General features: G+C 42.1%; 1 protein-coding gene and 1 pseudogene across 2 annotated transcripts in view; one reads left to right on the plus strand and one right to left on the minus strand.

The window, feature by feature from the left end:
* TGFBR3 (transforming growth factor beta receptor 3) overlaps nucleotides 1-23,338 on the minus strand; it is a 194,177-nt gene that overhangs the window by 137,762 nt on the left and 33,077 nt on the right. The gene's annotated exons all lie outside the window — the stretch shown is intronic.
* LOC117801010 lies at nucleotides 8,703-9,636 on the plus strand (annotated as a pseudogene).

Here is a 23,338-nt window from a genome sequence, read left to right on the forward strand (position 1 = left end):
TTACTATTATTAGCATTAGCATTTGTATTCATATTCCAGACAGAGGGAAGAAGACAAGCAAAGGTCTAGAGGTAAGAAACAGCATGGTACTGTAGAGACTACAAAACAATTCAGAGGTGAGGAACAGAGATTAAGAGGAAAGACATGAAGGCGACGAGATCAGAGAGGCAGAAAGGGTCAAGGTTACTCATCTCTATGTCTTCAACACCTAACAGAGAGCTTCTGACACAAACAATCAAATGTTTGGTTTTTTTTTAATTGATGAGCATATAAGGAGATACCACTTGAAACCCACTAGGAGGCTACTTTCAAAAAGACAAATCCTAACAAGGGCTGGCAGAATGTGGAGAAACTAGGCCCTCATCTACTGTGGCTGGGAATGGAAAATGCAACCACCCAGGAAAACAGTTTGGCAGTTCCTCAAAAGGTTAGACGTGGAGTGACTACATGAGCCAGCTCTTCTACAGCAAGGTATACATATGCCCAAGAGAAATAAAAACACATGCCCACATAAAAGCCTGTACGCAGGTGCTCTTAGTAGCATTATTCGTAATAGCCCCAAACAAGAAACAACACAAATGTTCATCAACTGATAATGGATTAATAAAACGTGGTATACAGGGGCGCCTGGGTGGCACAGCGGTTAAGCGTCTGCCTTCGGCTCAGGGCGTGATCCCGGCGTTATGGGATCGAGCCCCACATCAGGCTCCTCTGCTATGAGCCTGCTTCTTCCTCTCCCACTCCCCCTGCTTGTGTTACCTCTCTCGCTGGCTGTCTCTCTCTCTGTCAAATAAATAAATAAAATCTTTTAAAAATAAATAAATAAATAAATAAATAAATAAATAAATAAATAAATAAATAAAACGTGGTATACACATACAATGTAATACCATTTAGCCATAAAAAAAGAGTTAAGTACCAATGTAAGCTACAATACGGATGACCCCTGAAAACATTATGTTAAGTAAAACCACCAGACACAAAAAGTCACGTATTGTAGGACTGCATTTACATAGGTGTTCAGAACAAGCAAATCCATAGAAACAGAGAGTAGATTTGCAGTTGTCAGGGGCTAGGGGAAGGGGATAGTGGGGAGTGACAGCTAATGGATATGGAATTTCTTTTGGGAGTGATGAAAATGTTCTAAAATTGACTGTAGTGATAGCTCTATGAATGAAGATACTAAAAACTAGTGAATTGTAACCAGTCACTTTAAACAAGTGAATTATACGGTATGTGAATTATATCTCAAAGTCATTATAAAATATTTAAAGAATAAGATACCAATAGTCCACTTATTTCAAGCAATGTTTGATAAAAGCTAAACACAATAAAATGTGAAACATCTCTTTTCATTCAGTTTGTTCAAATCCCATACGTGCCAGGTATGGTGGCCACAAATATTGAGTAAGACAGAGTACCTTAGCCTTAAGAAGCTGTACTCTAGGAAGTGCGAAGAGAGGCAGGTATATAGGGTAGCACCACATTAGAGGGTCCCACAGAAAGCTGCCCAGGCAACTGAGGGAACACAAACAAGGGCCAGGACCTCCTCTCCATCACTTTGTCTTTGACCTCTTATTCTTACATGGTCCTACTAAATGTGCATTTCTTCTTTTGGAAGTCTGTTCACATCTATTTTGGCAGGAGACCCCTATGCTAAGCAATGTGACTGATTCTCTAGCTGATCGGTCTTGGCCGGTCATGGCACCTCTATTACTAATTGCCAATGACTGGTTCAAGGACAGATGGCGCTGTATCGATTCAGCCAATGAATGCGAAGAGAGACATGCTGGGGGTCAGGGGAAAGAGGCTCTCTCACTCTTAAGAAAGCCAAAGCCTGCATCACATCACTCTTCCTTGGACTATAAACAAAACCCTGACACGTACTAAGCCACGCCTACAACCACCAGGAGACCTGTCTTCAGTTAAGATAACCCTATGGTAAAGACAGAACCACCTAAGAATTGAATGAAATTAGTCCAGTTTCCATTTTCTCCTGCCCACCATTAAGTTAAAAAAACTTCTAATGATGCCACCTGATGTGTTCTCTTCCGTCGTGGGTCAGGAAGCACCTAGAGAGCACAGACTAGAGGCTACATCTGTTTCATTTCCTCCCTCAGAGTCTAGCACACAGTCAACCACTGCAGCTCACGTATTTCAAAAGAATAGAAAACTAATGAACGGAGTTACACTTAACCCTAAATCTTTTTAAAAGCGGAACTTAACAGGAAAAAAACTACCTAAATAAGGCCCTTCCCTATTAAAACTTCCACAGTTCCCTTCATTGCCTCAAGCAAGGACCACGTTTTATGGAGGGAAGGCTCCTATCCCTTCCCCTCCACCACTTCCTGTGGTGTGATGTGGAAAAGGTCCTGGGCTTCCAGGGAAGGTAAGCAGCTTGGGGTAGGGACCCTGTAGGTGTGACGTAAAATGCCAGGCAAAGGGCTAGCATTTGATGCTAAGCATCATAGCAACAATCTCAACAACAGAACTGGCGGGGCACGTAGAGACGGGCGTTTACAACATGGAATGGTACTGGTTTCTATTCTCAGCATGTGTCACTGACTTACTGACAAGACAGTTAAACATAAAAAGGGTCCATTATCAGTGGTAACTGGGACAAAGTCCCTGGGCTAGAAGGAATAGGAAAACTCCAGCAGTAATCCCCAAACCTCCTATGTCTCAACAGTTTCAATTTCCTTCACCAAACCTTTTCTAAAACTGCTCTTACCAAAATAAACTAATTTAAGTTGATTTCCACTTCCTTTCCCTGATGTGAAGGCATGGAAAAATGAGCAGGAAGAGACACAAAGATCCCAATTACCCACCCCTGCTTAAGGCTCCTTTGTATGCCTGCTGTGTAAGATCATTCATTAACTAAGAATAAGTAACTGGTTTGTGATAACACAGTGCCTGGCACACAGTAGGCACTTGATAAACGTTTACTGATTGACTACAGCAAACTAGAAGCAAGCATGTGAGTGCTGGACAGAGAGGAATACAGGCTTGACTCTCACAGGTTCACTTTTTAGCTAACCTGCTAAAAACAATAATAGTGCACATCATCAAAAAGCTGAAAAGAGCTGGTTCTGCAGCTAAGGCTGCTGTTACTCACTGCTCCCTGAATGAATAAATCTATTCAGCCTCTCTGCCCCCATCCAGAATATAAGTGAGTTATAGCCAGTGCAGACACCGGCTCCCAGCGAAGTTGTGATTAACCTCGCTGGCTAGCTGTAAATAGATACTAGAGAAACCTGTTCAGCTCCAGACTGTCCAGATATCGTTCTGGTTAATGGCTTCACCTAGTTCAGGGTACCAGTTTTTCAGATCGCCCTGAGGTCTGCTCTCCAAAGCCTGGCAGAGCCAGCACAGAACACACTCTAACAGGCTTCTTCCTGATCCCTTGCCCAAGAGAACTTGACTGTCATGATAGTTATAGAACAAACCTGGAAAAGTGGGCTTCTTCCCTGATTACAATTACATAGATTTGAGCAAGGGATTTGCAGGTATAATATTCGTGCCCGTGATGAACTCTCAAATATGACCAATCAACCCTGTCAGTATTTGAGCTTCATTAACCAGCCAGAGGAAAATGAGTCTGCCACATGGCAAACTCACATTTCACACAGGTACCTCAGCGAAGACAGGGCAGAAACATCACATCCATAGCCCAGAGCACAAATGTTCAGCACTGAAATGAACGGAAACCAACAGGAAACTTGTGGTTATAATTTAACTTAAATCCTCAGTTAAAGGAAGACCACTATTGATTTGGTTTGGTTTATCAACAGGAGAGTTCATAAGGAATTATCATGAGCAAACAGTGGCAGCCACCCCAGTAACTGCAAAGGCCTAAGTACGGAAGGAGGACCAAGTACACTTAGCTTTACTTCCCTCCCTGAAGTGAAGGGTCCCTTGGGATGGGTCACCCTCATGAGTGGCAGCAGCTGTTCAAACCCCAGGACATACAGCGGAAGTTAAGGAGTTAAGGGTTTCTGGGATAGACCGGGGCCTGAATCCCTCTAGGAAGGGACGCTGGTTTAAGCCCACATTCCTCTCACTGTACTCATAATCAGTGGCACCCCACCCCCGGACCCTCTCCCCTTTTACGCCAATTCCTTGACATCCAATCAGATTAAGAAGACCAGGTGGCGGACCTCAAGGCCTCCTCAATGCACTGAATGGCTATTTTAAGTCTTTTTTTTTTTTTTTTAATTAAGCTCTATGTGCAACGTGAAGCTTGAGCTCATGACCCTGAGATCATTCACATGCTCTACAGACTGAGCCAGCCAAGCTCCCCATGAATGGATATTTTACACTTGAAAGCTAAGGTTGACTTACATGTAAGAGTCCCTCTTTTTCCAAATATATGTCATTCCTGAACATCTCTGTTCTGTTGGCAAATCACTAGTGCCAGCCCTCTCGGCCTCCCCGTCTCTCCCTCCTCCACAGGGACATGGAAGCCACAGCTAAGCGGACTCTGACAGTGACAAGGCACAGTGTGGGGAAGGGAGCTCTGGAATGGCATCAGAAGACCTGCGCACTTGCTCCAGCTCTGCCAAACTAGCCACGTGAATTTAACCTGGGCTTACACATCTTTAAAATAGGGGAGTGTGGTTTGATGATTTTTATGGGTCCTTCCAGCTCCAAACTCTGGGAACTTTCAATATAGACTATAGCTGCATCTATCTACACCCAGTGAAGTATCCCAGTGAACATCTAAATGAGGCTAAAAGACACATGCACTGGAAGGGTCCAGCCATGGAATCATAAAACCTAAGAATGCTAGAAGCAACTCCAGAACATAGCAGTCCCCTCAAAGGAAGCTCTGGGTTTCACGGTGTGCTCAAAGATGTCTATGGCTCACCATTTCCCATGCGGAGTACTTGGACCATCACTGTGAAAGCAAGGACTCAAAGAGGACAAACTCCAAACTCAGTTATTCCAGACAAGGGTCTACTCTAAAGGTGCAGACCCAAAAATAGCTTTACAGTTTACATAAAAGCAGGACCTAAAATAAGATTTTCAAAAAGTCAGGTCCTTGGTACTAAACTTCCTTCTAAACCCATAGCTAGAGGCCAGCCCTGTGCAATGCAAGGGTATACTCAGGAAACTACCCATTCAAGTACCAGGGTCTTTGCCTCCTTCTTTCTCTGGCATAACCAAGATAAGCTCACCCTGGCATGGTTCTGTTTGGTAAAGGAGGATACCAGGCAATTAGGCCATGGTGCATGTCCCCCAAGGGCAGAACACTTCCCCAGCTACTTCTGTTTGGTATGTCTTTGTTTTGGTTTAGCCCTGGCAATCTGGCAGGCAATGTATTTCCAGGGGGAGCTCTGTCCATGGTGTGAATGCCCTGGCTTTGAGGTCCTCGTTCATTTTCATAAACAGAGCCCAGTTGCCACAGTGACTGGTGCTAGGAGCAGCTGCTAAATAGCAGAGGTCACCCAGAGCTTTCTTTGGGTTCTACAGTCTGGGCTATGTGTTCCTATGCCTCTGTGAACAGTGGGTCAATGGGAGGTGCAATCACACCGGCCGGTACTTGACACGGGAGTCTGGGCACTGAGGAGGAACGTGATTTCAGGTGGGGCCTGGACCCACATGACAGATCTCAGCCAGAGGGCACAGGAAGAATAAAGGGCATAGGAGTGGTGACTTCCTCCCTGGGGGTTCCACAGTCCCCAGAGGGTGGGAGGGGGCAGGGCCGGAGTTCAGTGCAACAGGAAGGACCTTGGAAAAGTGAACATGGAGTTGGGCCTATGACGCTTCTGAATCATGCGTGCCAATCAGGTGCTTTCTCCCTTCTCTGTGAAGGTGTGATACGGTTCTCCCCACCTCCACAGCAGGAAACACTGCATCCCACCTGACACGCACAGGTTAAAAAAAAACAACTTCCTTACTGGAGTCCCAGCAGTCTTTCTAAATTAGAAACTCTCCCTATTGTGTTGTCATCTTCCCAAGGCAACCCTGCCCAAAGGCCACAAGATCTGTTTGACCAGTAATACAACAAGGACAGATGTGTCTGGAAAAACGTATACCCCTGGCTACCCCCTTGCTGTCCACTTGCTAAGATTAGAAATAGCTGTTTTTTACTCTGCAAAGTAGAGCTTCTCTCCTCAAGGTAGATGCTTTCAGATAAAAACATAAAAACAGCTATAAAAAAGAGACTGTACAGCAGTTCCTCCTGGCCCTTATGAAGCCCAGTTACCTTGGCTGGGGTCCAAGGAAGCTGCAGAACAGAACCGAACATAAACCTCACTTAACATCTTTCAGACCCATCCCCATGTTAACATGGAAGTAATAAACATTCTTTGGTCCCAGTGCCAGTTCCAGAGACAGTGATCATTTAAAATGTAAACAAAATGAAGGCTTATCTCTCTCAGAAACATATGCTTCTGTCTTTACCAACCATGAGCCAATTAGACCACAAAAAGGAGAGGTAAATGGGGTGAAAGTTTTCTAATTTATCAGTGTAACTCAAAGGTAAACCTGAAAACTTGGATCCATCATGCTTTCCAAACAGGACCCAATGTTTCACACATACGATGCTTCTGTGTTATTCCTACCCCTGTAGCTCATTACAGGCCAGAGGAAACCTAAATGGTTAAGAAGTTTGTCCTTAGGCAAATAGTTCAATAATTTAGGCTTCAAAACATCCACAGTAACCACTGTTCACACAAAGTAATGTGTTTCCTTTGCCTGCTAAACATCAAAATGCTTCACAATTAATCACCTCTATTTTTAAAAACCCCAAATACTGTTAAATATAATGGCTAATATATTGGGGGGAAAAAAAGAGCATGTTCAAAACCTGCTCCATTCTCTGAAGACACAAAATGATAATTAAGACAACATCCATGGAATTTGACTGATGTAGACAATTAAAAAAAACAAAACAAAACCACCTTTTTCCTAGGGGCGCCTTGGTGGCGCAGTCGGTTAAGTGTCAGACTCTTGGTTTCAGCTCAGGTTGTGATCTCAGGGTCGCGTGATCAAGCCCCGCTTCCATTAAGATTCTCTACGACCCTCCCCACTGCACACATGCGCACGCTCTCTCTCTCTCTCAAATAAATAAATCTTCAAAAAAAACAAAACACAAAAAACTTTTCCCCTCAAAATTACAATTTTTATCTTTTTTTCCCCCATTTTGCCTATGCACACTGTGAATCTAAGGATGGAATGATTTTTTATCCCCTTACATAGAAATTCAACAAAGTTAAAATTCCAAGTAAAGGCACAGCTTTAGAAAATTCAAAGTTATTTCGTCTTCTAACCAGTTAATACTTATACCTTCTTTTCTTTAGAGCATTCCTAGTTCATGATTAATGGAACATCTTAGAAATTAACTCCACACCTCCCACAGGGAAGTGTAAATGGAAGCATAGCAAGTGGCTTAAATGGCAAAGAATTTTATAAATGCTAAGGTTATCATGGAGACAATGATCAATATTCCTTGGAATCTGTATGGGGAAATTTCCAGTTTTTAAAAAAATCTACTTTCCACTCTATTACCCTCAAAACATCCACATTTGGTAATAATAATATCATCATCTACGGAGTATTTACTAGGTGCCAGACTCTCTTCTAAGCATTTTACTTGTATTTACGTATTTATTCCTTAAAAGCACCTTGAGATATACTATTGCCTTCATTCTACAGCTGAAAACACTGACGTGGAATGATATTATGTAACTCGCTCAAAGTCATGAAGTTATTGACTTACTGAGTCAAGTGACTAAGGCAAGGCCAGCCCTGGGAGGGGGGCGGGGCAGTTGTGCAAGGAGCGTCGTACCTGGACTAGAAGGCAGGAACCAGCATTCTGGTTCCAAAATCAAAAGGTGTTTCTTCCCAGAGAAAATGCTGACCCAAGATAACCCAAGGAATATGCCAATGAGTTCTGACCTAAATACATGTCCTCTTTCTATAGAAAACTCAGCTACCAGCACATTACAGAGATACAAACACCAAAGAAAAAAGGAAGCTCAGATTTCCTTAATTGTGCAAAGTTCTCAGCTAACGTCATTTTAATTTTACATATATTTTCTACAACCTAAAATAGTCTTTGCAAATTACCTAAGAAAAAATTTTAAAAGCCTTCAGAAAAGGGAACTATTTGGACTTTCTATGTTAAATTTTCGCTAAATTTTTCTCCTACATTGTAATGTTTTGATGGCTTTTTACAATTCATATTTCTGGCCAACTTGTTTCATTAGCACTCAAAGTAGAGCTAAGCTCATATTACATCACTGGGGCTACAGTGTGAAGCCGCCATCCAGCTGAGCTGATTTAAACACCCAATGCTGACAGCATGGTATACCTCTGCCTTTGATAAAGTCAGAAACCTTTCCTTCCTTTCTAGAAAATCTTCACATATCGAAACAGAAAAAAGCACTTTTTTCTGAATGTATTTGAAAGTTGCAAATAATCATAAGATTATTATTAATATTTTTCCCTGAGATCTCATTTCCTATCCTCTGACAGGTTCTCCCTCAGCTCAGGCACCAAGAATGGGCCACGACATACAAGTGAAAGTGAGAGCGGCCCGGTGCGGCCCAGGCATGCCCAGCGTGGGTGCAGTGGCCTGGGCCCTGGGAGTGCCCCGTCCACAGATGGCGGCCGGGCACGGAGGGCCCAGGAGGAGCTGAGCGGGGCCCGTGGCGGGCAAGGCTCCAAGCAGGTCGGAGCCGGGAGGTTGGAGTGGCCAGAGCGGCCGGGTCCTTCATGATGAAAGACTTTGAGACGCTTCCCTGTCCTCTGTAGTTGTTATTTGGGCGGTGAAGAGATGGCTGAGAGTGTCAAAACCTTTTCTCCAGGAATTACCAGGGGAATCAAAGACTCCATCTGGGGAATCTGTACCATCTTAAAGCTAGATGCTTGGGTTCAGCAAGAGAGAGAGGAGAGTGTAGAAGGCGGGCAAGCAGTACCCTGACGCACCGGAGAGCCCAGAGGATAGAAAGGAAGCAAGAAAAGTGAGCTACATCTCGTTAGCAGAAGTCTCCTCCTGTTTTATCAAGCGTTTCTTCCTGTACAGTCAGTAACAGCCCAAATTATTGGTGATCCATCATGACATGGAGATGTTTGGTCGGAGCTGGAATGCTTCCTTACCTCATTTTTCAGTGCTCTTTGGGTGCCCCCTCTGTTTGTGCTTAGCAAAGTTGTAAATGCCATTTTGTTTCAAGACATAGCTGATCTGGCATTTGAGGTATCGGGGAGGAAGCCTCACCCATTCCCTCGTGTCAGCAAAATAACTGCTGACATGCTCTTCAACCTTTTGCTGCAAGTTCCTTTCCTCATCCAGGGCATGTCTGTGAGTCTCTTTCCCATCCACCCTGTTGGTCAGCTGGTTAGTTTTCTGCATATGTCCCTTCTCTCCTCACTGGACTCCTCTGAATATCGTTGGTTCAATAAAGGAACTGAAATGCACCAGCAGTTGTTGAACATAGAAAGGAACTGGCCTTACTACTTTGGATTTGGTTTGCCCCTGGCTTTCCTCACAGCAAGGCGGTCCTCATATGTTATCAGTGGTGGCCTCTTCTCCATCCTTTCCACCATTCATCATCAGTGCCAATGAAGCAAAGACCCCTGGCAAAGTATACCTTTTCCAGATGCGCCTCTTCTCCTTGGTGGTTTTCTTAAGCAACAGACTTTTCCGCAAGACGCTCCACCTGCAGTCCGCTCTGAGTAGCCCAGCCTCCGCAGAGAAATTCCCTTTGCTGCATCCGTCTCCTGCCAGACTGAAGGCTGCTGCAGGACACGGGGCGGCCAGCCATCCAGAAGGGATGGGTGGAATTGGAAGAAAGCTGAAGGAGCTCTCTTCCTTGTCCCCTCCTCCACCAGGAAAGGCAGGACCTGCTCTACCAAGGACCCTCTGCCCATTCCCTTCTCTCTGAGGAACTGGGATTTCTGTCTCCAGTGTACCTAAGGCAGAATCTTCCTGACACCGGTATGTGGATTTTTAACACCAGTGTGAATGGACCACAAGTTTCTCTGCAGGTCTTTTCTAGCACTTGCCAGCCCCAATACCTGGACTGATATGAAGAGTTTTTTACTCTCTGTACCATTTACCCTCCCAGCTCCCCGTCCTGCCTCCCACCACCCTTGGATGGATGGATTTTATAATTCTGGCTGTTGTATTCTGTGGACCTGTTATTTTTGTTTTTCCATGAAACACATATATTGGTGTGGGAGGTAAAGCAGTATCTCATTCGCTCCTGGTCACTCCCTTTATAGCCATTACTGTCTATTATTCCTTGTAACTCAAGTGAGATTTTGGTCTCTCTGGCTCCACTGCAAAAAACAAGCCTGAAGAGATGGGACAGGAGAAAAGACCTCACAGCCAGATCTGCTGGGTTTGGAGGAGTGATTTTCTTTCTTCCCCTTGAAGGGGAAAAAACTTTTTTCACTGGTACATTTAAAGTTCCCCAGCTACAGGGAGGTACCAGCTTTGGACAAGTGCCCTGCAGCACCGAATGCTCAGAGAACCTGAACTGGGAACCCTAAAGGTCTAAGTGTACTGCTGGCCACTGCAGGATCTGTCTGGTATTTCAAAGGAGGATTGGGTGCTGCAAATAGGCACTTAAGGGGTAAACTTATTAAACTCATGAAGCCTGTGACTGGTTGGTGTTCTGTCATTTTAAAGAGATGAAATATGGGGAGGAGGCAGACGTCAAAACACTTATCCAATTTTAAAATGTCACAATTAGGGGCACCTGGGTGGCTCAGTCAGTTAAGCATCTGTCTTCGGCTCAGGTCATGATCCAAGGGTCCTGGGATAGAGCCCCATGTCGGGCTCCCTGCTCAGCGGGGAGTCTGCTTTTCCCTTCCCCTGCTTGTGCTCCATTTCTCTTTCTCTCTCAAATGAATAAATAAAATCTTTAAAAAAAAAAAAAGCCACAATTAAACATGAGCTGGTTTCCAAAAAAAAAAAAAGTGAAAATGACATCTCCCCACACTAAACTGAAAACACATTCACATGTGAGTGTTTAATTGTTAATTCCATCATTTGAATATTGAGCACCTACTTCCCCAGTTCTTGTAGCTGTTGGAGACACAGCAGTGAACAAGGTAAGCAGCCTTTTCTTCTTCCACGGAGCTTCCATTTAGGCAATTAAAAAAAAATGGCAGACCCAACTTTTAAACACAAAGCTCCTCCTCCAGGAAAGGACAGATCCAACAACCCATGCGGATGTTTTGTGGAGTGAGGTCCAGCCTTTCCCCTTTGGCTTAGTGCCCCACCCCAGGCTCAGTGGAACAAATTTCTATGTCAAATATGTACCCAACTAGCTCAGAGTAACTCTATCTACAAACACAAGCCTTACTTCTTCTATGAATAGGGAGCAAAGTCCTTTAAGTCCCATGATACACCATTCTGGTCACTTTTAGACAACCCTTAATCATCAAGAATCCTTTTACCTTGCTGCCACCATTCAGGTGGGTTGTTTGTTAACCAAATTCCCTGCAGCCCTACAGAACTAGGGGCTGAAGAGTGGAGGTTTACAGCCAGGTGGATTGCACAACACAAAAAAGAATTTCCCAAGGGCCAGGGATATTTTAAATTCAAGTAAAAGGCTAGAGGCTCAGTCAACAGGATATTAGAAAGGTGATTTATGTACCAGGTTGCGCTGAACCAGATAATCTCTAAGGATCCTTAAAATACCAATATACCACAAATCCAGAACTCTAGTAGTGTGCCTTATGAATGTAAAATCTACCCAGATGTAACTTATCCTAAAACATTACTTGAGGATAATGTTACTAATGAGATACAAACTCAGATGTCATGAAGAAATAAGCAACCTAAAATATACCACATGTTAACTAAGCAATAATTTTAACAACACACAAATACTCAAAGCTATGGCTCAGCAGAGCTTAATAAGTGCTCGGCAGGTTTTGAGCACGTGAGGCATCATATCCCATTAAATCTTGAAAACAATCTAATGAGATGGATGCTATTATTATATTAGTTCCATTTTACAGATGAGGATGCTGACGCAAACAGAGGTTACAAAGCTATTTATTGGCAGACCTGGGATTAGCGCCAGGCAGCTGGCTCTCAAGCTTGTGCTCTGAAGCACTATACTGTTAAATTGTCTAGGTGGGAGTTGGGAGCATTTTCCTCTTAGACTGGGTTACATAAATATCCTGAAACAGTTAACTACTTAAAGGAACCTTTGAAATGTGATGAATGAGACTTTTCTGATGTAAGATAATCATAAATTTCTTTTCTAGATATAATACATACTAAATTTGCTATACTTTACTAAACTGTAGAAGTACGAAGAAAGTTAAGTCAGTTTCCAAATCTTATTTCCAAGTAGTAACTTAAACACTGGAAGAATCTGGCTCAGAATCAATTACAAAATTTTCCTACGACAGTGTAACAAACACACACTACATTAGATATTTATATTTCTGCTAAGTATCAGAGATGCCCAAATTGGTGATTATGACAGAGCTGGCCCTCAACTGTGGCAGTTTCCATTACAAAATCCACATTACAGGAATTTAGGATCCTGTTTAAAAACTGGATTGAGATGGATACTTAATAGGACAATACACTACTGGCTTCCCCCTCCCTTTTGTTTCTTCATCTTTAAAAACTAAAGCCATCAAGTCTCCTTCCATTTAAACTAAAAAAGGAAAATGTTAATTACAAAGTTTGGGATTCCTAATACATTCCAGCTGGCTTTAAGTCTGCATTTGTAAATATTAAGGATGTCTAAAGAGTCTTAAGTTTTTTTAAAAAGCAAGTACTAAAATAACTAATTAACTTCATGAAGATTTTAAGTATATAATGTATATTACAACCTAAGCCTGCCTCAGTATAGATTTCAGTGGTATATGAAGAACCCATAACAAAGAAAAATGACTTATCTAAATATTTATACATCTCTACACAAGAAGTTTACATGCATATGCACAGAACATTATAGCACAAAAATTCTAGGAAATCACACTTCTTAATTTATGATACACATAAACTGACAAAAAAGTATTCAGCAATTAAAAATATTTCCCTTAGTATAGTAAAAACCAATTAAGATCTAAAACCACAATTTTCTGAAGTAGACACTGAAAGGAATAACTTTACAGGCCTAAAAAGCCAGAACGGGGCTCTCTCAAATCCCTGCCTCACAAATATGTATTATATCCTCTAGATATGATCCTTTTCATCATTAAAAGTATCACTCTAGAAACTACGTGTAATGCTCCAGCATGCCCAGGCTGCCAAGATGACATCCTTGAGAGCCAGAGTGATTTGGAATCATAAAATTTGGGAACTGAAAGAAACCTGAAGACCTTCAGGCTTATCTCCCTCACCTGCCAGGTGAAAAAACAGATACAGAGGAACTGAGTGACCTCCCCGGGGCCATGGCTTCTAAGTGAAACCCTTCACTGAAACTTCATTTGGGCCCGAAGATGAGTTTCGCAACCCCCCCCCCNTTTCCCCCCCCCCCCCCCCCCCCGCCACATGCCAAGATAGATCTTCTCTTATTTAGCAAGCAGCAATTCTGAAATGTATTGGTTCTTAGAATCCCTTTATGCTTCAAAATTACTGAGGACTCCAAAGAGATTTTGTTGGTATAAGTTTTATCTATCAACATTTAGCAAAACAGAAATGAAAACTGAGTAATTTTTTTAAAATATTTAATTTACTTAAAACCAACAATAATAGGGGCGCCTGGGTGGCACAGCGGTTAAGCGTCTGCCTTCAGCTCAGGGCGTGATCCCCGCGTTGTGAGATCGAGCCCCACATCAGGCTCCTCTGCCATGAGCCTGCTTCTTCCTCTCCCACTCCCCCTGCTTGTGTTCCCTCTCTCGCTGGCTGTCTCTGTCTCTGTCAAATAAATAAATAAAATCTTCTAAAAAAATAAAAATAAAAAAAATAAAACCAACCATAATAAAGCCACAGCATGTTAATGCAAATACTATCTTTTATGAAAAATAACTATTTTTGAAATAAAACAATTTAGTGAGAATAGTGGCATTGTTTTACATTTTTGCAAACTCTTTAACATCTAGCTTAATAGAAGACAGCTGGGTTTTCAGATCTACTTCTGCATTCAATTTATTGTGATACATTGTTCTGATTGAAGGATATGAAGAAATCTGGCCTCACACAGATATGTAGTTGGAAAGGAGAAGTAAATTTTCATAGTCTTTTCACATACTTGTAGCTAGCTGTTTCTTCTTCGATATTTTACCTAACCTCATTAAATAGTCATCACTTAAAGGTTAGTTGTGATGTGCAATCTGAATTGCATAATAAACTTTTCATACCTTGTTACATTAAAATCCATTGTTCTCAAAATACTAATTACAAAGGTAAGCTAGTAACTTTACAGCAGAGAATTCCAGCAGACACCACTTTAGCCAAGTGATAAAGGCTGCCACCACCAGTAATAAGACATACCAACTTAATGTAACCCCAGTTTGACACCCTGAGAAGGGCACATTACCTACGTGTACCCTTCCCAATACTGCATAATCCCAATGCCATCATGAGAGAATATCAGATAAACTCAAATTGAGGAGCATTTTCTAAAACAACTGACCATTCTTCAAAAGTGTCAAAGGCACTGGAAGACAGAGAACTGTCATAGACTGAAGGAAACCAAGGAGACGTGACCATTAAATGCAATGTGAGATTTTGAGTTGGGTCCTGGAATAGAAAAAGAGCATTAGGGGGAAAATTGGTGAAATCCAAATAAATTCTATACTTTAGTTAACAATATTGTACCAAGATTAATTTCTTAGTTTTACTAATTGTTCTATAGGTATATAATATTATTATAAAGTGAAGCTACATAAAGGGTATGGGAACTCTTTGTACCATTTATATAAGTCTTCTGTAAGTCCAAAATTATCTGAAAATATAAAGTTTTTAAAAATCAACTGCTTTATCCTGCACTATCAAGATGTGAGATCTTTTATTATCCACACATGATTTTGTAACATCATGTATTAGCCATCTGGAAAATCACAGTTCACTGAGTTATGCAAATATGCCAAATATTGACATATTTCTTATATGATAGCAAAAAAATAATATTTGTTCATATTTCCATTGATCTCATCAAAAAAGTATTTATTCAGAAACTGCCATGGTCATAGGGATGAACGTAAGTTTTCCAAAACTTTAATTTTTGCTTAAAAAAGAAAATTTTTCATTGGCAACTAACACTGTAAACTGTTTTCTTTGAAATAACGAGATCACTTTGTTCATTTTCGAAAAATGCCTGCCAAGTACTGAAGGTGAGATAACCATCATTTGTCAATCGTTCTTTCAAGTAAAATGGTATTCCATGAAAAACAGACCAGCTCAGCTCACAATTCAAACAACTGCACAAGCGTTTCCTCAGGACGGCATTGAACTTTGGAATGTAGAAGTGCTACTTGCCTATTTCCCATTTCATCCTACAGAACGTGGAAAAGACAATGTGGTTGAGGGCTTCAAACTCCTCCAGCAAGAACATCCTGAGCTGAAACTGGTGTGTGCCTCAATCCCTGCTAAAGCACCAGCTGTCTTCTCCAATATTCCTTTTATTACCATGACTGCAATGTCAGCCTAGTGAAAAAGACAACTCTGAATTATTACAGTAAGAGTTCTGACCTCACAAACTCTTGATAAGGTCGCAGATCCATGACCACGCTTTGAGAGCCACTGGTTTAACCTTCAGCTCCTGCGTGAAATATACCACCACTCTCTAAGCCAAGGTAAAGAGTACTGAAGAGTCTTATGCTAAGCTTTATAGAAGGTTTACAAAGAAGCAACAGCTTCTTGCTGTCAAAGACATTACTAGTGACAGATCGACACCTATCTTTAAAACCACCACCACAGGTCACTCAGACATTGCTTTACCTAAGAATCTGAAGACAGTGACCCCTCACCTGGTCTACGCAGGCTAGCCTTCAACCCAACACCACTTCCTTTCCCCAAAATAAAATACATTAAGCTTCAGATTTATTACTTTGGCAAAGTTGCTTCTCTTTATGGTACTTGATGAGTGAGACAGGGTTTTATAATTATTAATTCAAAAAATATTAAGCACCTACTATGTGCAAGGGACTAGGGATTGATCAGTGAACCGTCCCTGCCCTCTCCCTGAGAGGTCACATTTAAGCAGAGACAAAGGCACTGGGGAAAGTCCTCCACTTGAGAATTTTCAAATATATGGAACAGCTACACCAGAGCTTTTGCAAACTGACTTAACTTTCATAGAGCTTGTATTTTAGTGGGGGGAGATAAATAATAAACATAATAAATAAATTATAAGCATGTTTTAAAGTGATAAGTGCTATGAGGGGGAAAACTGCAAAATAAGAACAGATGGACACACCAGGAGTCCAGAGGGATTACAATTTTAAGTAGGATGGCTAGGGTGGGACTAAGCCCACGGGTACTACACAGGTGAGGACGACTGCCACTAGGTGGTCTCACTCCATTGTTTCTGGGTTCTCCTGCCTCCCCCCAGCCCCAATCCTTTCCCCCTAGCCCACTACTACCTTTCCTGAGGATTCATGCCTACCCTCCAGCCTCTAGCTAAAGGCCAAGTCACTTCCTCTAGAGGAGGAAAGTCTTCTCCATTCTGCCTCCAGATTTAGTCCTTTGGCTGTTACATTGCTCATTTCAAAGCCACCCAAGTCCTTAGCTCAGCCAACAGCCAATCAGCCATCTCCCAAAGAAGTACCCTGACCTGCCGTATCCCTGTTCAGAGCAAACAGTTGAGCAATAAACTCACTCTGCCCAGCCTAGGTTTGTTCGAGCTCTCTTTCTTTTCCCAAATATACAGGTTCTCTAAATAAGGATTAACTTTTTAAAGACCTAGTGTGTGCCACAAACTGCTGGCTGCTTTACTTGCATTTCATTCTCCTGATAATCAATAGACTAAGAGTAATTAGCAGTATTCTATAGAGCAGGGAACAGGAGCTCCGAAAGTCTTGATTTGGGACTCAAACTCAAATCCAAAACAAGGAAAAAAGAAAGCTTTTTATTCACAACCTCCTCCCATCTTCATCACACCCCTTATACCACCACTTCGGTGCTCCCACCGTACTGCTATGAACAGAACATAAGGAAAATAAAGTAACTGGTCATTGATAGAATCCGTCTTATCTGCAAAACTGTATTTCACGATCAGATCTGATTTTTGCACCAAATATATGTCTGAAAAATAAGACTTACCGCTTAAAGGACTGGGTAAATATGTTCACCATGCTAACATCTTCAAAGACACTACTTTTAATAGTTTCATTTAAAATAAACATGACCAGGGGCACCTGGGTGGCTCAGTCAGTTAAGAGGCTGCCTTCGGCTCAGGTCATAATCCCAGGGTCCTGGAAACAAGTCCCACATCAGGTTCCCTGCTCAGCTGGGTTCCTGCTTCTCCCTCTCCTCCCTGCTCCTGCTCTCTCACTATCTCTGTCGCTATCTCTGTCTCTCTCTCAAAAAAGTAAAATCTTAAAATAAAATAAAATAAACACGACCCTTTGATTTATATGCATTATCTCATCTGCAATCGTCATAAGAACACAGTGTGGTAGATACTGCTGATATCTCTATTTTTATATGTGAGGACACCAAGGTTATGATTATACAACCTGCAAACAGCAAAACCTGGGCCTGAACCTGTGTCTGAATCCACAGCCCAAGGTCACAACTTCTGTACAATCTCTGTCAAGAATGAACACTGTGGGGGAGAATTACTCCCACTGAATAAAAGTGTAACAGTCCAGCAGATTCTCTTTGGTAAAGTCCACAGGCATTCCTCACATTTGGAGCATAAAATCTCTAAAAAATCCAAGTCTCAAATAAAGCTTCACCACAGTGACTGTGCTCTAGCAAAAATCTGCTGGGAAAACCCAAGGGTCCAGCAAAAGGGCACAACTTTCAGCCTTTGGATTCTGATATTGTCCCTAACTCTGACCTTTAGTCCAAAGGAATAAGGATGTTCATTTTACCTCAGTGAAGAGATGTTATGGCTATCCCCTGGTCAGTAACACCAGTTTAAGCCTCAGGTAAAGAACATATTTCTTGAGGCAAATGGGTGGCTCAGTTGGTTAAGCATCTGCCTTCAGTTCAGGTCATGATCTCAGCATTCTGGGACGGAGCCCAGGATTGTCAGGCTCCCTGCTGAGAAGGGAGTCTGCTTCTCCCTCCCCTGCGGCGCCCCATGCTCGTGCTCTCTCTCTCAAATAAATAAATAAAATCTTTTTTTTTAAAGATTTTATTTATTTGACAGAGAGAGGGAACACAAGCGGGGGGGGGGGGGGGGGGGAGGAAGAAGCAGGCTCCCAGCAGAGCAGGGAGCCCAATGCAGGGCTCGATCTCAGGGACCTGGGATCATGCCCTGAGCCGAAGGCAGATGCCCAACAACTGAGCCACCCAGGCACCCCTAAACAGAGGTTCTCAAACCTAACTCTAATGAAACAGTCATGCATAATGAATACTGTTCACACCTGGACATACTATAGTCTTCACACTAAATTACCGAAAACTACAAAAACTGGTGCTGAAAGAAATTAAAGAAAACCCACACAGAGGGGTATACCATGTTCATGGATGACAAAATACACATGACACACTACAGATTCTGTGTACTTTTCATTCTATCAATGGCAATCCTAACCCCTTCCTCTCCCACTCAAATATACTTAAATATAAATAATCATGGTTATTTTAGGGTAACTTTGAATTTTGTTTTATCTCTTTAAAGAAAATCAATGTTTAAGACATCAATTTAACTATTAGCTGTAACATTATTCATGACATCTTACAACTTATCAGGGAAATACCAGTAAGTCTTGACATTGTGGCACAAAATTACTTTCTAAAATAAAAATGCAATGAGACTAAAAAAAAAAAAAAATAAGGCAGGGAAAAAAATCCCATAGTCATTTATTGGTTTAAAGGCTTTATTGCCAACTTTAAAAATATCTTTCATGCTCTGCATCTCTGAGATCTGCATTTCTATCAACTCCATCAAGTTGCCTGGGAACCATCTGCAAAAAGGGTTAAAAGTCCAAAGTTGTTACTCTAGGTCGGCTGGTTGAGGAGAAGTCAGGTTGCCCAAGGTCTCAGGACAGCCAGCCTCACGCAGAGTAAACAGAGGCCACTGCGCACTCAAGAATAAATTCCTCAACCAGAACACACTCTCCTGAGGTTTTCATGTAAGATTTTTCCAATAGATTCCAAGTTGAGTAATAAATAGAAATAATAGATTTTTGGGGGCCTTCCTTGAGTTCAGGAAGACCTGACAATATCATGAAATAGCCAAGCACAGGCCTCTGAAATTTTTCATTAGAATTCTTTTCTCCTGAATCATGTTAATAAAGTACGATTTGGCCTGAGATTTGTACGTAACTACTGACTCACAGGCTGCTCAAGCCCAGAAGGATGGGGAAAAAATACTGAGGTCTGTCATGAGGAGGCAGGGCCAGGCCCAGGGACTGAAAGATTTCTGGACAGGTGTTTTCAAATAGTGCTATATACTGCTTAGAAAACAGGTCCCTTATATAACACTTGATTGGCTCTGAAATGTCTGAAATACTCTTCTCTACTTTCATCTTCAACTGATTGCACTGCACACAGAGGCACTGGCACTTGGCCCAAAAAGCCTCAAATCTCTTTCATCAGGGACTTCTATTACCTTCCTACAATTCATCTGGCCAAGCTAATCCTAGGTACTACTATTTTATAAGATATGTCAAATGTAGCAAAATACAAAATGCAAGCCTATTTTCCCCCTTCATACATACAGTATATCCTGAACTTAAACTGACATGCACTTGACTTCAAATTGAGATTTTTGAACACCATTTTCCAAATGCAGTAGCAGTTTGCTGACCTGGGCCAGCCAAAAAGAGGAAATGAGGAATCTGATTTGTTTTATTTTGGGGGTTGGGGGGGTGGGGTAATACTTATGGCCTGATCCTGCTGCCTTTGAAAGTTTAACACTAAAACCTGGATTATTTCATAACAAACTAGAGCTCCCTTTCCTCTCCCTAAGAAGAGACCCTTGAAGTATTTAATGAATTTTAAATAACTGTGTTTCTCTCACAAAACAAAAAACAAACAAAACTTCTAGAAGATGCTCCTTGCGTTCCCTAGCTCAGCAAGGTCTATATGAGCTCTATCAGTCAAGAGCCTGGAGCAGTAAACTGGGAATTTAGGGAACAATGTAGCCACAAGCACTTCTCCAAAAAGAAAAACAACTCCCCTCTTGGCCCAACTCCAAAAGGCAATTGAGCTGGGTAAGGTCCAGGTTAATCTCTGAACAGCTTCTCTGCCAACTTTCTCCTCCAGGCATTAGGTTTTTCAGCATGGGCTTTGCAAATAATCTAAAACAATTAATTAGTGCTTTTGAATTCACCCTGTACCATTAATGAACCACTGCCAGACAGCCTTTGATAGTGTATTTCCAGAGCTAATTAAATGTGGCAAAAGAGAGGACACAGACTTGCTGGGCATTCGAGAGGGCCAGGCTGAGACCTGACCAGTGACAGTGAAGCCATCCTTGCAGACAATCCTAGGGTGACAAAGGTGGGGGGAGAGGAGGCTGCTGGGGTCAGGGCCTCAGGGTCCCTCACAATATGCCAGCCATTGCTCTCAAATTATATGATTATCACAGTATTGAAATTCAGACATTTCATTCACTGTAAAGACTTTTTTTTCTTCTAACGAGTGAAAATTCTTAATTTGATACTTAAAAATTTGGTATTGCTTCTTGTCCATACCTCCACACCTCCCCCCCACTAAAGACTTGCTTTTAAATTTAAAAAAAAAGATGTGCAATAGGTTTAAACATTAAATATTAAAATAAATCTCATCCCAAAATCCCCTTCTCTCAATCACAGAGCACTCACATAACCACTATCACGTGGGAAATCTTTCCATTTTTTTCACTATCTAATGCCACATGGAATTCCAGACTGCTCCATATGCATGGCCAGCAAGATAAACACATTTTTGGGAGGCCCAGAAAAAAGCTAGCAGGGGGCACAAAGTAAAAATGTTGCTACATTCCTCTGGATTTTTCTGGTTCAATTTCAAAAACAGAATGCCCACCACCTGGGGCTTGTGGCAGGCTCCAGGGCTGTATAACCTTGCCCTCCTCAACCATGTCACTGATGAGGTCTGAGAAAGCAAATCAGAAAACTTTACAAACCAGTGGCAAAATAAAGTTAGTTTAAAAGACAGCTTTTCAGGCACAGAGGTTAAATTTTCTGTGTGTCTTATCCCAGTTTTTAATACATATAGTGTCAGCTCCTTAACTCTTAAAGATATTGCAGAAACCACTGCTAAAGTAATAGCTGCTCAACAAAAATCTCTAGACTCTCTGGTCAAAGTTGTTCTTGACAATTAAGTGATCATCGTGTAGCTGAGCAAGGAGATGTCTGTGCTGTGGCTAACACTACTTGCTGCACCTGGATTAACACTTCCGGGGAAGGTGAAACTCAGCGACATAAAATCACTGGACGGGGTGCCTAACTGGCTCAGCTGTTAGAGCATGTGACTCTTGGCCTTAGGACTGTGAGTTCGAACCCCACATTGAGGGTAGAGTTTACTTTTAAAAAAATAATCACTAGACAAACCGCTTGGATTAAGAAAGTGATTCCTTCAATGGGGTCTTTCTTTGACTTATTTGATTTTGATTGGTTTGGGTCCTGGGGACCATGGCTCCAAGGTACACTCCAGACACTGGGAATTACCTGGTTTCTAAGAATCATGATAATCGCCCTCGTGTGTTATATTCTCTCCAACGCTATTTAAATGCATGTTCGTAGCCACTAACCACCAAGCAAATTATCTCCCTAGGACCAGAAAGTGAGAAAAGAAATGGAGAAAACGACCAACTTGAGGAATATGATGAACCTGAAGCTATGACCATGAATGAATACCACACAGAAGGCGAGCAGGATCTGGGAGAGCTTCAGAGGGGTAGCTGGGAGCGGCGCTAATGCCTTAAATTTTGATATTTCTCAGGCTGAGAGTGTGATCAGAGGGGGAGGTGGGGACTGCTAAAAACAAGGTAACAGGCTCAATATGGAGTTATTTATGCTAAGCCCCACATCTCCAAACGGACTGGATCACAGTTTCAGCTCTCCCAGAAGCAGAGAGTTAAACAGGTCCCTCAGGAATTACCCAGACAGCACTAGCGAGGTAATACGCCTGACAGACCCCTGCCATCCCCTAACGAAGTGACCTTGCTACAACCAATCCACCTTTTACTGCTACAAAATGTCCTTGTCCCACTCTCTTCTGTCACTTTGTACAGCTCTTTGGAGCTCTTTTCTGTCTGCTAAATGGGATGCTGCCTGATTCATGAATCATTGAAAAAAGGCAGTGAGATCGTTAAAATTTAGTAAATAAATATGGTGTCAAGGTGCTTAATAAGTATCAATAACAACTTCGGAAATTTTTTTACTCCTGAAAAGTGTTAATTTTTCAGAGTTCTAGCCTGGAGTCTGATAATAGGAATTAAACAGGAATCAGTGAGGAAGCCAGAATTTAACACTAAAATAGCAGCAGCAGAAATGAGGTGTGCCCCCACTTAACACTAACTTTTTTTTTTTAAGATTTTATTTATTCATTTGATAGAGATAGAGACAGCCAGCCAGAGAGGGAACACAAGCAGGTGGAGTGGGAGGGGAAGAAGCAGGCTTCCAGTGGAGGAGCCTTATGTGGGGCTCGATCCCAGAATGCCAGGATCACGCCCTGAGCAGACGCTTAACGACTGAGCCACCCAGGTGCCCCAACACTAACTTTTTTAAACACCCTTTTTAACTTACTTCGACTCCCCCTTTTATCCAGTCAGCTGGTACCATCCTTCATTACCTAGAGTTTCCTGAGCCTAGTTGCCCGTACCAATGTCCCAGGCTCACTGAATCAACACAAGTCTCCCGCCTTGGTCTACTAAGTCACAAGGCAAGAAATGGAAAAGGCAAAAGAGGTACCTGGAAGGAAACACTGGGGGAGGATTGCTTCTTTAATAACTATGATGATTATGTTAAGGTGTAGCCCCAGCTAATAAAGATGCACCTGGTTTCTACGGGTACACCACACTTACAGCTGCAGAGCTCAAGGTCTCTGAGGCACTCACTCCCTCAAACCAATTTCCTCTCCAGCACATGAATCCCTTGGACCCAAACGAGTTTACTGAAAGGTTTTCAAGATAGCTATTTCAAAAGCTAGCTAAAACCAAGCTCCCATTTACGACAGTAAGAATTTTCTAGAAGGTGTCTGCGGGTTCTGTGTTACAATTAGAGTACTGAGAAAACAGATGATCTATGCGTTCAAATGTGGTCTGCAGACCAGCAGCATCGACATTATATG

This window comes from Ailuropoda melanoleuca, chromosome 2, assembly GCF_002007445.2.
Source record: "Ailuropoda melanoleuca isolate Jingjing chromosome 2, ASM200744v2, whole genome shotgun sequence".
Lineage (NCBI taxonomy): Eukaryota > Metazoa > Chordata > Mammalia > Carnivora > Ursidae > Ailuropoda > Ailuropoda melanoleuca.